This window comes from Bubalus kerabau, chromosome 3 (genome assembly GCF_029407905.1).
Source record: "Bubalus kerabau isolate K-KA32 ecotype Philippines breed swamp buffalo chromosome 3, PCC_UOA_SB_1v2, whole genome shotgun sequence".
Taxonomy (NCBI): Eukaryota; Metazoa; Chordata; class Mammalia; order Artiodactyla; family Bovidae; genus Bubalus; species Bubalus kerabau.
This window is the reverse complement of record NC_073626.1, coordinates 187719853-187734640: the sequence shown is the minus strand read 5'-3', so window position 1 is coordinate 187734640 and position 14788 is coordinate 187719853.

Genomic DNA, 14788 nt, shown 5'->3' with positions numbered 1-14788 from the left:
TGCTCATTTTTTCTCTAATAGGAGTCAGGATGAAGTTAAGCGAGGGAGGCCCAGAGTCAGACTTCACCCTGGCTTCACCACCCATCTGCTCTCTGAACTGGAGAAGTTGTCTCATTTTCTTCATGTGTGAAACGGGGAATGTAAATGGTTCTACCTCAAAGGGTAGGGATCTTACTCTTAGGGTAGGATCGTAGGAGCCGATGCATATGTAAAATGATTTAGTAAGCTTTCATTAAATGTTAACGATTGTAGCTAATTGATTAATCAACTATTTGTTAACATACCCTTAGAGGTCATCCAGGTTATTCACTCATTTACTTGTGAAACAAATATTTATTAACGACTTGCCTGGTGACACACACTGGTGTGATAACAATGAATAAGTCTGAGTCCCTCCGGCATGGGGTCTGGCATCTTGCTGAGAGAGCGTATTAGTTGGGGTATAGGCTAAGCTACTAGAAAAAAATAAACCCAGCAATACAGTTGCTTAAATAACTTAGTTTGTTTTTTTAATTTTTTTTACCTTGAGTAATACTCCAGATGGAGAAGGCAATGGCACCCCACTCCAGTACTCCTGCCTGGAAAATCCCATGGATGGAGGAGCCTGGTAGGCTGCGGTCCATGGGGTCGCTGAGGGTCGGACACGACTGAGCGACTTCACTTTCACTTTTCACTTTCATGCATTTGAGAAGGAAATGGCAACCCACTCCAGTGTTCTTGCCTGGAGAATCCCAGGGATGGGGGAGCCTGGTGGGCTGTTGTCTATGGGGTCACACAGAGTCGGACACGACTGAAGTGACTTAGCAGCAGCAGCAGCAGCAGCAGCAGCAATACTCCAGAAATAAGTGGTTCAGCCCTGCTAGGGCAACTCTGCCATCCTTAGCATGTGACTTTTACCTCTGGGTCCATAATGGTTGCTGCAGCTTCTGCCATCTCATCTGCAACCCACCAAATAGGAAATGGGAAAGGGCAAGAGTAGTATCTGTTCTTTCCTTTTAAAGCATGACCCAGAGGGTTCAATGTCATTTTTATTCACATCCCATTGACCAGAATTAACTTGTGTGACAAGACCTCACCACAAGGAGGTCTGGGAAACAGAATCTCTAGCTGAAATTTCTAAGAACTTGGGAACTAGTGGTTTGGGGTGCCAACTCTGTATCCCCCAGGTAAAGCAGGCTCCTCGTGGGGTTGTTTGTGGTGTTTCAAAGCAAGAACTGCCAGATTTAACAAATAAAAATAGAGAACATCCAGTCAATTTGAATTACAGGTAAACAGTATTTGGGACATACTCATACTAAAAGTAATTCATTGTTTATTTGAAATACTATCAGTTCAGCTCAGTTCATTTCAGTTGAATGGGATTCAAACCCTTAATTGTCTGAACTAAGAGCCTAGACACCCCCATGCGAGTGGAAAAATCTGGGAGCATGGAGGAAGAACATCTGCACTGATCTTGGTGGAGTCTATGGAAGGCTTCCTGGAGGAGGGGGCCCTCGATCTTGTTCCTGAAGGATGTTGAGAGACTGATTGCACAGATGCAACAATGCCAGGTAAAAGGAGCAGGTTGACCCACAGCAACAACCTGCTGTGGGCCTGCCCAGGAAACCAACTCTGTGTGCATAACAAACAGCCCAGGAAGTCAGCCTGCTCCAAGTCAGCCTCGAGGGAGACCAGCCTGCCACCTCGAGTGACAACTGACGACACTGAGCAGTAACTTGAAAGCGGTCAGCCCCACGTGGCCAGGACCTGATTAATAACTGGCTGCTTCCCGCACGCTTGCCCTCACTTCCAACCTAGGAACAACCGTGCGTGTTACGTTTCTTCAGTTGTGCCGGACTCTGTGTGACCCCATGGACTGTCGCCCGCCAGGCTCCTCTTTCCACGGGGATTCTCCAGGCAAGAATACTGGAGTGGGTTGCCATGCCTGCCCCCAGGGGATCGTCCCGACCCAGGGATCGAACCTGAGTCTCTTTCGTCTGCAAGCTAAGAATGAATAGCCTTGGTTTTTCTCCTTGGCTGGACTTGCTTATTTCCACCATGTGCAGGACTTTGCCGGGTGGCACAGACAGCAGTATGTGCAGAGGCACAGAGGCATGAATCAACCAGACACGGAGGAGGGGGAGACCAGAGACGAGGGATGAGGGTGGGAAGGAGCCAAGAAATGCCTACTCAGCTAACAACACCCAGTGCATGAGGCCTCCTCTGCCCACACACACGAGGAATACCTCTGGGGTCTGCAGAGCCCAAGTGGACCTGCTCAGCGCATGCTCCCCTGAGAGACCTGCGGGCAGCGTACCTCCCCAGGGGGGGATGCATGGTGGGCAGCCCTGTCGCCCAGCCGCGGAGCCCGGGCCCAAAGTCCTCCCTGCTCCTGCCCAGCCCTGCACCCCACCCTCACGTGTCAGTCCCGTCTTCTCTGCTCTCACTGCCCTTCCTGGCTGTGCTAACAGGCAGCGGCTGGCAGAGCGCTCTGATTTAATCAAGGCTGGAGACAGATCCCCCCGCTGCCACTGCTTGTACTGCCCGAGGCCCAGGACGCTCAGATTAACTCACAGGATGTCACAGACACTGTTCCGCTGTGTTTGTCATCTTCCCCAGCCAGGTGTGAGGTTTCCCAAGGCCCTGGACATGAGGTCTCAGCGTCTGGGCCCAGAGGCACCCCCCCACCACCACTGTCTTCACGTAAACCTCCCCCAGTTCAGGTAGACAGGCTGCGAGATTCATAGACTAGATGGGGGGCCTTGGGCAGGACTCTGATCCAAACGTCTGCATCTGGGATGGGGAGTGGGGCTGAGAGAGACAGATGGGGCCTGGGAGACGAAAGATCTGGGTTAGAGTCTCAGCTCCACCCAGGGGGTTATTAAGCTCCAATTTCTGCCCCAACAAATGTCACCTGATCGTGCACCGCAGGCCACGGACGGGGAGGGTGCTCCAGTGAATAAAATGAGGCTGGCTCCTGCCTTTAGGTCAGCACGGTTCTCTGTGCCTCGTTTCCCTCATCTGCAGAACGGGGCACTATATGGCCCGCTTCGCAGGGCCATTGTGAAGATCCTGGGAACTTGTGAATACGGCCATGTTGGGGCAGCAGCTTGGAAAGAAGACCCAACATGGAATCATGAGGTCTGGGTTCAAGTCCTGGGCAGCCACAGCTAACAGGAACTTTGGAAAAATCTCTGCCCCTCCCCGAGCCTGTCTGACCAGCTGCAAAGTGGGGAGAGTACAAAATAAGAGCTATTTACTACTACATGCCTGGTCTAAGCACTTCACAGGTATTCAGTTCAGTTGCTCAGTCGTGTCCAACTCTTTGCGACCTCATGGACTGTGGCACGCCAGGCCTCCCTGTCCATCACCAACTCCTGGAGCTTGCTCAAACTCATGTCCATCTAGTCGGTGATGCCATCCAGCCATCTCATCCTCTGTCGTCCTCTTCTCCTCCTGCCCCTAATCCCTCCCAGCATCAGGGTCTTTTCCAATGAGTCAGTTCTTCACATCAGGTGGCCAAAGTATTGGCGATTCAGCTTCAGCATCAGTCCTTCCAATGAGGTGTGCTCTGCAGGTGTGAGGCTTTAAATGTGCATTTATTCGGATGTGCCAGCTCTTAGTTGCCACCCACGGGAACTTTTAGTTATGGCGTGTGAACTCCTCATGGCAGCGTACGGGATCTAGTTCCCTGACCAGGGATCGAGCCCAGGTCCCCTGAGTGGGGAGAGCGGAGTCTCAGCCATTGGACCATTAGGGAAGTCCCTACAGATGTAAATTATCGGAAGCCCCACCACCTCCTATTTTACAGATGAAAAAAGCTGAGACTCAAGAGGCCAGATAACATGTTCAGGGCCAAACCCTGGCAGCCGCTGGCACTAGGTACAAAGCCAGGCGATCTGGCCCTGAAGCCCACTCCCTTTGTCTCTCGTGTCCCACCACCTCTCACCTGAAGCCACATCCCAGGTCCCGAGCAACTGGCCCTGAGGACCAGGCGTCCCTACGCCTGCCGCCAAGTTCATGTGAAACGAAGCCACCAGCAGGGCTCCGCTGGGATCCTCAGCAACCAGGTCTGATTTCTTCCAGAAGTTTCTTGATATTCGTCTTTTCCATTTGTTGGTTTGCTTGTTTTTTTTTAATTAGACTAAGAACTCTTCCAGAGTCAGGGCTCTGTCTCCACCATCAGACAGCTTTCTCAAGGCAGGTCTCTCCTATCAGACAGGGAGTGCCTCAAAACAGGGGCTGTATCTCCGCATCGTTCTGGGAGTTCCTGGGGTGAGGAGAGCATTGGTTTTCAGCTTTGCACCTGCCCATCCTTAATTGTTCCAATTTCCCATTGAGGGGGCAGCCATTCCTAGAGACATCTGGTCTACCTCCTCAGGAGCCCTCACCTGCTGGGTGACCTTCTTCAGCCACCCCGGGGAAATGAAATACCTTTTCCTAAATTACTGCCAGAGTTGGTCAAATCTATGAAAACTGGAGCTGGGGGCATTGGCTGCAAAAGTGCTAAGAGTTAATTCAATTAGTTAGAACGTGTGAAACTGGGATGTCTGGCTTTCCGGCAGCCACAGCCCCGCAGGCTTCTGCTGGACTTTCCACACCTCTTCCAGAGCTGCCCAGCTCCCGGTTGAAATCCTAGCTTCTCTTCCACCTCCCTCCCACTGCCTGTGGCCCCCGCAGTTTCTATTTACACAGAAGCGAAGGCTAGGAAGGATGAGCAAGTGAAGTCCTATCAGGAAAGCCACGGCCTGGCCCAAGGCCAGCCAGCAAGTCATGGATTTCTGACTCCCAGTTCCAAGTCTGCCTTTGAGTGTGCTGTTCCCCTGCCTGGAGTGCTCTTCCCCCAGATCTCTGCTTGGTTCCCTCCTCCTCATCCTTCAAGTCCCTGTTCAAACGTTGTCCTCCCTGATCACAGCATCTCAAGCACAGCCCCACCTGCTTCCAGGTGCACTTGTCCCCAGATGACATAGTCTTGTCTACGCACTTCCCGTATGATTCTGCTTTTGGACTGTCAGCTCTGGGAAGGCAGGGCGTGGCTGCCTGCCACGTGTCCCTCTTAGTGGCCATCATGTCACAGCACCTGGCATTCAGTTGCCCCAGTAAGTCTTTGTGGAGTGAATGAAGGGGGTCCATGAAGACCCTACCGCCTGAGACTTGGGCCTCTTCTATGGATGTGGCAGGAGGGGTACCAGGGGCTGGCACCACAGGCTTCACCACGTGGGCTTCCCACGGCCCAGCTGTGGCTGCAGCAGCCTCTGATTAGGCCCCAATTAGCAGAGAAACCTTTCAGCCATCCACTCCCGTTAGTTGGTCAGATTTTAGCTGTGAAGTCTGGCTGATGGCCAAGAAGGTGGTCTCCAGAGAGGCTGCTGGGGGAGGAAGCCTGGGAGGTCTCAGTGACCCGACTGTCAGAGCTCTGGCAGAAAGGCTGGGCATGGTGTGGGGAAGGGGTGCGGCAGCCAGGGGTGAGGGCGTCCACAGCCTGGGATGTCGCCTGGCCCTCTGTCACAGGACCAGCCGTTCACGCATCCCTCCCCACTGCCTTGCTCTAACTCTGCCTCTGTCACCACCATGCTGTACGGCCTGGGGCTGGTCACTTGCCTTCTCAGGTCCTCACCTGCATGATTGCAAAGTGAGAGGAATGCACACTTTAGGGGCTCCTCCAGCTGAGGAATCCCAAGATTGCATCCGGCTGCGATTCATACTTGGTTTGGACATACAGGGACGTCCACCATCCCCTGCCTCTTCCCCCCTCTCTCTGACCCAGCCTCCACCCTGCAGCCAAACTGGAAAATCTGTCTCCTCTGCTGCCTCATCTCGCCACCAACCCCCGGTGTCTCCTCCTCCTTCCGCTGGGAACGCCCGCCTCCTCCGCGCCTGCTCCCACCCGGGTCGCCCCCTCACCCCCCTCCTTAGTTTGTCTTCAGGGCTTTCCCCAGCTCCCCTCAGCTTTCCCCCTGCTCCCCAGATGCAGACAAAGAGAGGCGCTCCTCCGCTGGGTTCCCAGAGCACTCTGTTTCACTGTCCACACAACCTGATCCGTTGCTCTCGACTCTTATCTGGAGCACATCTAGTGTTGGGCTCCAGCAGTTTTGTAAGCTTCAGAAATTCCCTCTCCGCAGACTATTTGGGTTTCAATTGCAAGTTGGTAAATAACATAAATAAATAATACGGTCAGTGGTGCCTAAGCAGAATCAGACAGCGTAGCTCACTGCTCCCACGACAGCGGTCTGAACACCGCTTGGCTCCGCGTCCCTGGTGCTCAGCAAAGGGCCCGACAAATGACGACGACGCTGATAGCAGCGTGCGTGGATGTGCTGAGCGTCGTCTCTGTGCCAGGCGCTCTGCTGTGCTCTTCATGCGACTGTCTCCTCAGCCCTCACAATAACCCTACAAGAGAACATTCGCTAACTACCCTCACTGTAAAAGGAGGCAAGCGGGACTCAGAGAAGTTAGGTAACTTACCCAAGGTCACACAGCAAATGGATGGCAGGGCCAGGGTTTAACCTCTAAAAGCCTGGCCGCAGGAGATGGTCTCTTCTTGAGACTGCTATGTGCTTCCCTGTGCTCTAAAACATTGTAGTTCTTGCCAAACAAGTACGGATGTGCTGCTGTTTAAATACTCACCTACTGAAGGACACGGTGGTTGTTTTAAACTTTTGGCTATTACACATGAACATTCATGTACAAGTTTTGTGTGGACATCAGTTTTTATATCTCTGGGCTAAAGACCCAGGATGGTAATTGCTGGGTTGTATGGTAAGTATATGCTTGGTCTTTTGAGAGACTGCCAAGCTATTTTTCAGAGTGGCTGTACCGCGTACACATTCCCACATGAAAGCTCCTCAAGACTCAAAACCTAAGATCATGGCATCCAGGCCCAGCACTCCATGGCAAATAGAGGGGGAAACAATGGAAACAGTGACAGATTTTATTTTCTTGGGCTCCAAAATCAGTGCAGATGGTGACTGCAGCCATGAAATTAAAAGACGCTTGCTCCTTGGCAGAAAAGCTATGACCAACTTAGATAGCATATTAGAAAGCAGAGACATTACGTGGCCAACAAAGATCTGTACAGTCAAAGCTATGGTTTTTCTAGTAGTCATGTATGGATGTGAGACTTGGCCCATAAAGAAAGCCGAGCACCAAAGAATTGATGCTTTTCAACTGTGGTGTTGGAGAAGACTCTTGAGAGTCCCTTGGACTGCAAGGAGATCCAACCAGTCCATCCTAAGGGAAATCAGTCCTGGGTGTTCATTGGAAGGACTGATGATGAAGTTGAAGCTCCAATACTTTGGGCACCTGATTTGAAGAGCAGACTAGTTGGGAAAAGACCCTGATGCTGGGAAAGATTGAGGGTGGGAGGAAAAGGGAACGACAAAGGATGAGATGGTTGGATGGCATCCCCAACTCAATGGACATGGGTTTGAGTAAACTCTGGGAGATGATGGACAGGGAGGCCTGGTGTGCCACGGTACATGGGGTTGCAGAGTCGGACACAAATAAGCGACTGAACAACAACAGTGAAGTTATGGGGAAACTGGGGAGGACAGGATGAAGAAGCCTGCATGATAGCAGCTCAGAGATGTGCAGCAAAGCCTCAAAGATGGTCCACGCTCTTTGATCCAGGAAATCTGCTTCTGGGAATCTGTTCTAGGGGAGTGATGTGTTAAGTGGGCCATGATTTATGCACAATGATGTTCATCAAAACTTATTTATAATAGGGAGAACAGGAGAATGATGAAATTAATTATGATAAGGGCTTATGCAGTCATCACGAACAATATTTATAGAGAGTTGGCAATAAGACAGGAACCAAGGGCTAACGGTTAGTGCTCAGTAAAAATATCAGGATTCAGGATGGCACAGAAGCGCATGAAAAGATGCTCAGCATCACTAGGTATACAGTTCAGTTCAGTTGCTCAGTCATGGACTGCAGCACGCCAGGCCTCTCTGTCCATCACCAACTCCTGGAGTTCACTCAAACTCATGTCCGTTGAGTCAGTAATGCCATCTAACCATCTCATCTTCTGTCATCCCCTTCTCCTCGAACCTTCAATCTTTCCCAACATCCGGGTCTTTTCCAATGAGTCAGTTCTTCGCATCAGGTGGCCAAAGTATTGGAGCTTCAGCTTCAGCATCAGTCCTTCCAGTGAATATTCAGGACTGATTTCCTTTAGGATGGACTGGTTGGATCTCCTTGCAGTTCAAGGGACTAGGTATTAGAGACATGCAAATTAGGACCACGATGAGATATCATAATTAGAACAGGTAAAAATATATAAACAGTGACATAACACGCTGGTGAAAATGAGAAGAAGCTGGAGCTCTCCCGTGGGCACAGCCTCTCTGGATGATAGTTTCTCAGTCTCTCAAAAAACTAAGCGTGTGCTCCCCACGCCGCATGCTGCTTAGTCGCTCAGCCGTGTCTGACACTGTGTGACCCCGTGGACTGTAGCCCGCCAGGCTCCTCTGTCCATGGGATTCTCCAGGCAAGAACACCGGAGGGGGTGGCCATGCCCTCCTCATGCTTACCACACAACCCAGCAATCACTGTCCTGGGGATTTACCCCAGAGATAGGAAAGCTGACGTCCGCACAAGAGCCTGACGTGAACGTTCATGCGTGACAGCAAAACAACCACAATGTCCTTCGGTTGGTGACTGTTCAGTCAAACAGCAGCACGCCCACGCTGTGGGGTACGACGTAGGAGAAGGAGTGGCTGTGGGTACAGTCACCTGCGGGATGAACGTCTAGAGAATTTTGCTGAGTTAAAAAAAGAAAAAAGAGTTCGAAAGGTTACATACTGTACGACTCCATTTATACACCATTTTTGAAATGACGAAATCATAGAGATGGAGAACAGACTCGTGGTTGTCGGCTTAGGGCTGTGGGTGAGAAGAAAGGGGGTGCAGAGAGGGGGAGGCCCTTGTGTTCCGTATCTTGATTGTGGCTGTGGTCAGGCTATCTACGCCAAGTGATGGGACGGCAGAGAACTAGGCAAGTCCATGTCAACTTCAAGGGCAATGTCAACACATCAATTCCGGGTTTTGACATTCCGCTGAAGCTAGGGGAGTTGTAACCACGGGGTGAAGGGTAAATATTTCAATTTAGAAAGGTTTTTAAAAAGCAGGATTCAAAGTTTACATGGCTTGATCCTTGGGATGGAATAAGAGTTGTATGGAAGGGAGAGTCACTCTTCCATAATAAGCTGGTCAGCTTGATGAGCTCTGACCACTGCTCAAACATTATCTTACTCCCATCATCGTCTCATGACAGTGAAGGGAATTTTTATCCCCATCCTACAGAAGGGGAAACTGATTCTCAGGGAATTTGAGTGCCCATCCCAGGGCAGAACAGAGATATGAACCCAGAATATGTCTGACTTTCGACATCTCCCCATTGACTCCACCTCAGGTGTGGTTTATTTTCTTCTTTATATGTCTCTATATTTTCTCTAATAAGCATGTCTGACTGTAATAATCAGAAGAAAAAATAAGCAAACACTAGAAAGTGTTCCTTGGTAGGTTGCCTGTTTGTTCTGGAGCCTGTGGACCGCAAGTCTACAATTTCTGTCTCAAAGACACTCTATTCCGGCTGCTGGCGCAATGAGACCCACCTCAGGGCACTCTGGCCTGAATCCCACCCACTTCCCCATTGGAGACTGTGGGATCTGCAGGCAGAACCCTAGGTCTACTCCATACCAGCTAGGAGCCCTTGGGCACAACAATAACCTGGGAACCTCAGTCTTCTCATCTGCGAAATGGAAATCAGCAACAGTTACCAACTCACAGCATTGTTACAAAGCCACAGAGGAATAAGATCAGACATTGTGTACCTACTGTGCAAGAGCATTCAGTTGTTGGAAAAGTGGAGCGCGGATTTAATGAACTGCTCAAATGCAGCCTGCAGCACGTTGGGATAGGGAGAGCTAGGCAAACCTCAGGGATTGTTGCTGTTACCATCTCTGTCTAGCTGGCCTCAACGCTGTGTATCCAGACGGGCGCGGTACCTTGGACACTGGGTGGACCCCGGCGGGATGGAGCCTCCCTGGGAATGGTAGGCCCCAGAGGGCCCAGGGGAGCAGCCACAGCCCACAAGTTCAAAAAGACCCCAAAAGACCCTGCTTCATCCCTTGGTTTTCCGCACTGAGAATCAATTTTCAAGGGTGTTTCCCAGAAGTGGTCTGGCCTCGCTGGTGTCATTATTCATCTTCCCTGGCCGCCAGCCGTCTGCTGGCCGAATCCTCTTCCCCTGCCCTCCGCCTTACCACTTGGGGCCTGAAGCTGGGAGGGCAGCTGGGCAGGAGGCTGGTTCCCGTAAATGCCCCCACCACCCCCATGGATCTGGAGGCCGGCACCCCACCCTCCCGCCCCATATCCTGGCCCTCACGGGCTGAGGCCCTTGGCAAGGCTGGGCCAGGAATGCCACGCTGGGGCCAGGAGCGCCTTTCCCAGGCTGGGGCTTAGAGGAGAGTGGTCTGGGCCAGGCAGCCAGAGTTGGCGGGGAGAGAGACTTCCTGCCCCCACAGGGGAGAGGGGACCCCTGCCAGCTTCCCATGCCCATCCCGGTTTGCAGATATTCCAGGGGGCATCCAGGGGAAGCACAAGGATTAAGGCAGAGTGGGGGGGGTGGGTGGAGACGCCACCAAGGATGATACAGGGAGAGCCCTAGAGAGGACACAGTTATGGAGGACGCACTGTGGGGCCTCCGGTCCCAAGCAGCCCTCTCTGGGAGTCACCCCGCCATCTGCCCCCCAAGAGTGGTGCAAAAGGTGGCTGACTTCACAGTACTTGCTGAGCATCTGCTCTGTGCTGGACCCCAGGGGCAAAGCCACACAGGAAAGGGGCCCCGCCCTGTGCTCCAGGAGTTGATGGTCTGCAGAGAAGGCAGGCATCAGTGAAGAGTGTGGGACCAGCAATGAGAAAAGCATGATTGACAGAAGTCAGGACCACCCCAAGGGAACAGGGAAGGCTTCTCTGGGGATTAAGACTTGGCCTGGTGTCCCTGAGGAGGGAGCAGCATGGGTGGGACAGAGCCTGCCAACCTCTGGGACAGCATCAGCCGGGGCAGCTGGTGGGTGTGTTGTTATTGCTGTTCAGTCACTAAGTCATGTCCGACTCTTCGTGACCCCATGGACTACAGCACACCAGGCTTCTCTGTCCTCCACCATTATGGTCCATTGCATCAGTGATGCCATCCAACCATCTCATTCTTAAACACACACAGCTGGTGTCTGGTGAGTGTCAAAGGCTGCCAGGGCTGGACATATCAACCCTCTGTAGGATTTTCATCTTCAAGAACAAGCAGTAGCCACGGAAGGTGAAGGAGGGATACAAACTGAATTTTGAAGTTTTGACCCAGAACCCGAGTGGGTAGATTAGAAGAAAGAGGTGCTGCTGTGCCTGAAGCTGGTGCCTCTCAGCCCTCTTCTCATTCCCAGGGGTGCCTCAGTGGAACACCAGGGTTCTGGGGAAGCTAGCTTGGGAACCACAGGGCTGACCACCCTCTAAGGGCCCTTCCTGCACTGACATTCCAGGCTCTGTGAGGATTTCTAAAAATCCCCAAGTGGCACTCTCGCCCATGATAACACCCACAAGTAAGGCTTTGACTAAGCTCCCACCAGACCCCGCCCCCCATCCCAGGGGGCAACTCACCAGCCCGTGGGTGTGAGAGCTCCTTCAAGCCTTGGAAGATGGAACTGGAGAAGTGGGGCCGGGTGGCCCCCGTAAAGGCTGCTCCTCCAACTGTGGGCGTGTCTCCCTCCCCTCCTGCTGGTGACCTTGGTGGTCCTTTAATACCCAGGTCAACTGTCATCTCTTAGGAAAGTGTCCCCAGCCCCTCAGGCAAAATACTCCCTCTCTTCCTCCCTCGGGCTCCCAGAACCCTGAGTGCCATTCCTACAGCTGCTGGTCATCTGCCCACCACTGAGCCCCCTGAGAAGTGGGCATTTGCCTGTGTGTTCATTCATTCACTCGTCCAGTAGGAGCTGTGAACACTGTGAGGAACAAGTGAGACGGGCTCTGCGCTCTCGGGGGCTCACGGTTCTCAATGCGTTCTGCTCACAACGGTAAGACAGGGTCCCACCCAGGGCCTGGCCCCATGGGTCCCCAGTAAGCCTTTGCTGAATAGCTGAATTGAAGAATGAAGGATAGTGGATAGAAAGAGGGAAGGAAAAGAGGGTCTGGGGGCTAAAGGGAAGGTGCAGAATGGAAAAGCCTTCATAGGGAAGGTTTCATGGGCCCCACCTCCCCTAGTCCCACCTGCCCCACATTGTGCCCCTTATTCTTTCCAACCTTCCCAGACAGCCCAATCCCCCTCCTAACCCAACTGAACTGTGGGCAAGCTCTTCCAGTCTGGCTGGGGTTTTCAAAAGGAAAACAAGGACAGGCACAGGCAAAACTCACAGATGTGTCTGCGTGGCACAGACATCTTAAGGACAGTCTGGCTGAAGGAGCTGAAGAATCATCAGCTGTGCCATCATTTCAGTCCAGCTCAGTGAGTGCTGGTCCCAGGGAACAAGATCATCCGCCAAAGAGCACCATCACCAACACGAGTGACAATGTTAGCCCAACATCAACACCACTCCTCATCACGTCAGCACCACCCCCATCCCACCACCAGCTCCACCTGTCAGCATATCGTCACTATCACCATCTCACCACCAACACCACCAGTCAGCCTGTCAGCACTACCGTCTTCAACACCCATACCAAAAGACACATGTACACCACGTTCATCACAGCACTATTTACAAAAGCTAGGACATGGAAGCAATCTAGATGTTCATAGACATATGAATGGGTAAAGACGTTGGGGTACGTGTATACAGTGGAATATTACGCAGCCGTAAAAAGGAACACACTTGAGTCAGTTCTAATGAGGTGGATGAATCTACAGTCTAGATACAGCGTGCAGTAAGTCAGAAAGAGGAGAACAGAAAATGTATATTAACACATATGTATGGAATCTAGGAAGACGGTACTGGTGAAGCCATCTGCAGGGCCACAGTGGCGATGCAGACATAGAGAACGGGCTTGTGGACACAGCAGGGAACGGACCGGGTGGGACGAAGGAGAGAGTCGTGCAAAGCATCGGCATATCCACCGTATGTAAACAGTAATTACCGGATGTAATCTTACCACGTGTAAACAGAGAGCCGATGGGAACTCACCATATGCCCCGAGGAGCTCAGACCTGGCGCTCTGTGAAAACTAGTGGGTGGCATGAAGTGGGAGATGGCAGGGAGGTTCAGGAGGCTTGGCATGCATACCTGTGGCTGACTCATGCTGTTGTATGGCAGAACCCAACACGGTATTGTAGAGCGATTATCCTCCAATCAGAAAGAAATAAATTTAATTTTAAAAAACACCCACACCAGTACCAAGAAAAACGTTAGTGCCAACAAAGCAGCAGAAACCTTTCTAGCAGCACCAGCAACACTGACAGCAGCAGCAATCATGTCAGGACCAAGCTGACACCAGGAGCACCAGTATTCAGGTTAGCATCACAATCGCCGACACCAGGAGCACCAGAATGCACGTCAGCATCACCATCGCCGACACCAGGAGCACCAGAATGCACGTCAGCATCACCATCGCCGACACCAGGAGCACCAGAATGCACGTCAGCATCACCATCGCCGACACCAGGAGCACCAGAATGCACATCAGCATCACTATCGCCGCCACCAGGAGCACCAGAATGCACGTCAGCATCACCATCGCCGACACCAGGAGCACCAGAATGCACGTCAGCATCACCATCGCCGACACCAGGAGCACCAGAATGCACGTCAGCATCCCTATCGCCGACACCAGGAGCACCAGAATGCACGTCAGCATCACTATCGCCGCCACCAGGAGCACCAGAATGCACGTCAGCATCACCATCGCTGACACCAGGAGCACCAGAATGCACGTTAGCATCACTATCGCCGACACCGCACCAGGACAATGTTAATACCACCGCTGCCGACAGGAGAATCACGTTTGTACTACCAGCGCCAGTGATCGCTTCAGTACCGAGACTGTCGTCACTGAGACTGATACCATCAGCAATACTGTTTACACCAGTACCGCTGAGACAGCTGATTCTTAGATAGGTGAGATAATTCTTAGATAAGGAGTCCCGGACCCTCAAGGAGGGAGGGGTCCTGGAGGACAGAAAGCGGTCTGGGGCTCTCAAGAAGGAGAAAAGGACAAACGTCTTTTTCTGCCTTGCTTTGTCCTAGTCACATAAGTCATTTTTCTTAAAATCTGAGTTGTTATGACAACAATCTTTAACACTAACTTTCTTTAAGCCCAGAGCTAATGGCTCAGTTCAGTTCAGTCTGTGACCCAAGGATATGTATTTCCTTAAGCTCTGCTCAAATGATTATATAACAACAATGAACCTTGCTTGAAGGCTTGCTTCTCCTTCTCAACAGGAACCTCTGACTAATCTTGTTATCTGAAGAGGTATGTTGTGGGGGTGGGTCTGCTAAGACCTTTCTCTTGCTAGTTCTAATCTTGTTAATTTAAGACGCACGTTGTGGCAGTGGGTCTGGTAAAAGTTTATAGGGCTTTGATAAGACTGGTGAGGGGCACTCTCCACCCCCTTCTGATGTCTGTGTCAGAGGCTTTCTCTCTCCCTTTCTGTACTTTAAAAAACTCTGCTACACAAAAGCTCTTGAGTGATTGAGCCTGGTCCTTGGCCCCAAAGTTAACCTTCTTCCAGGAGATCGCATCCTTCACTGCAAGCTCTCACCACCGCCCTTAACAGCCATATCACTGATAATATCATTAGCAGCAACACCATTAGCACCGCCA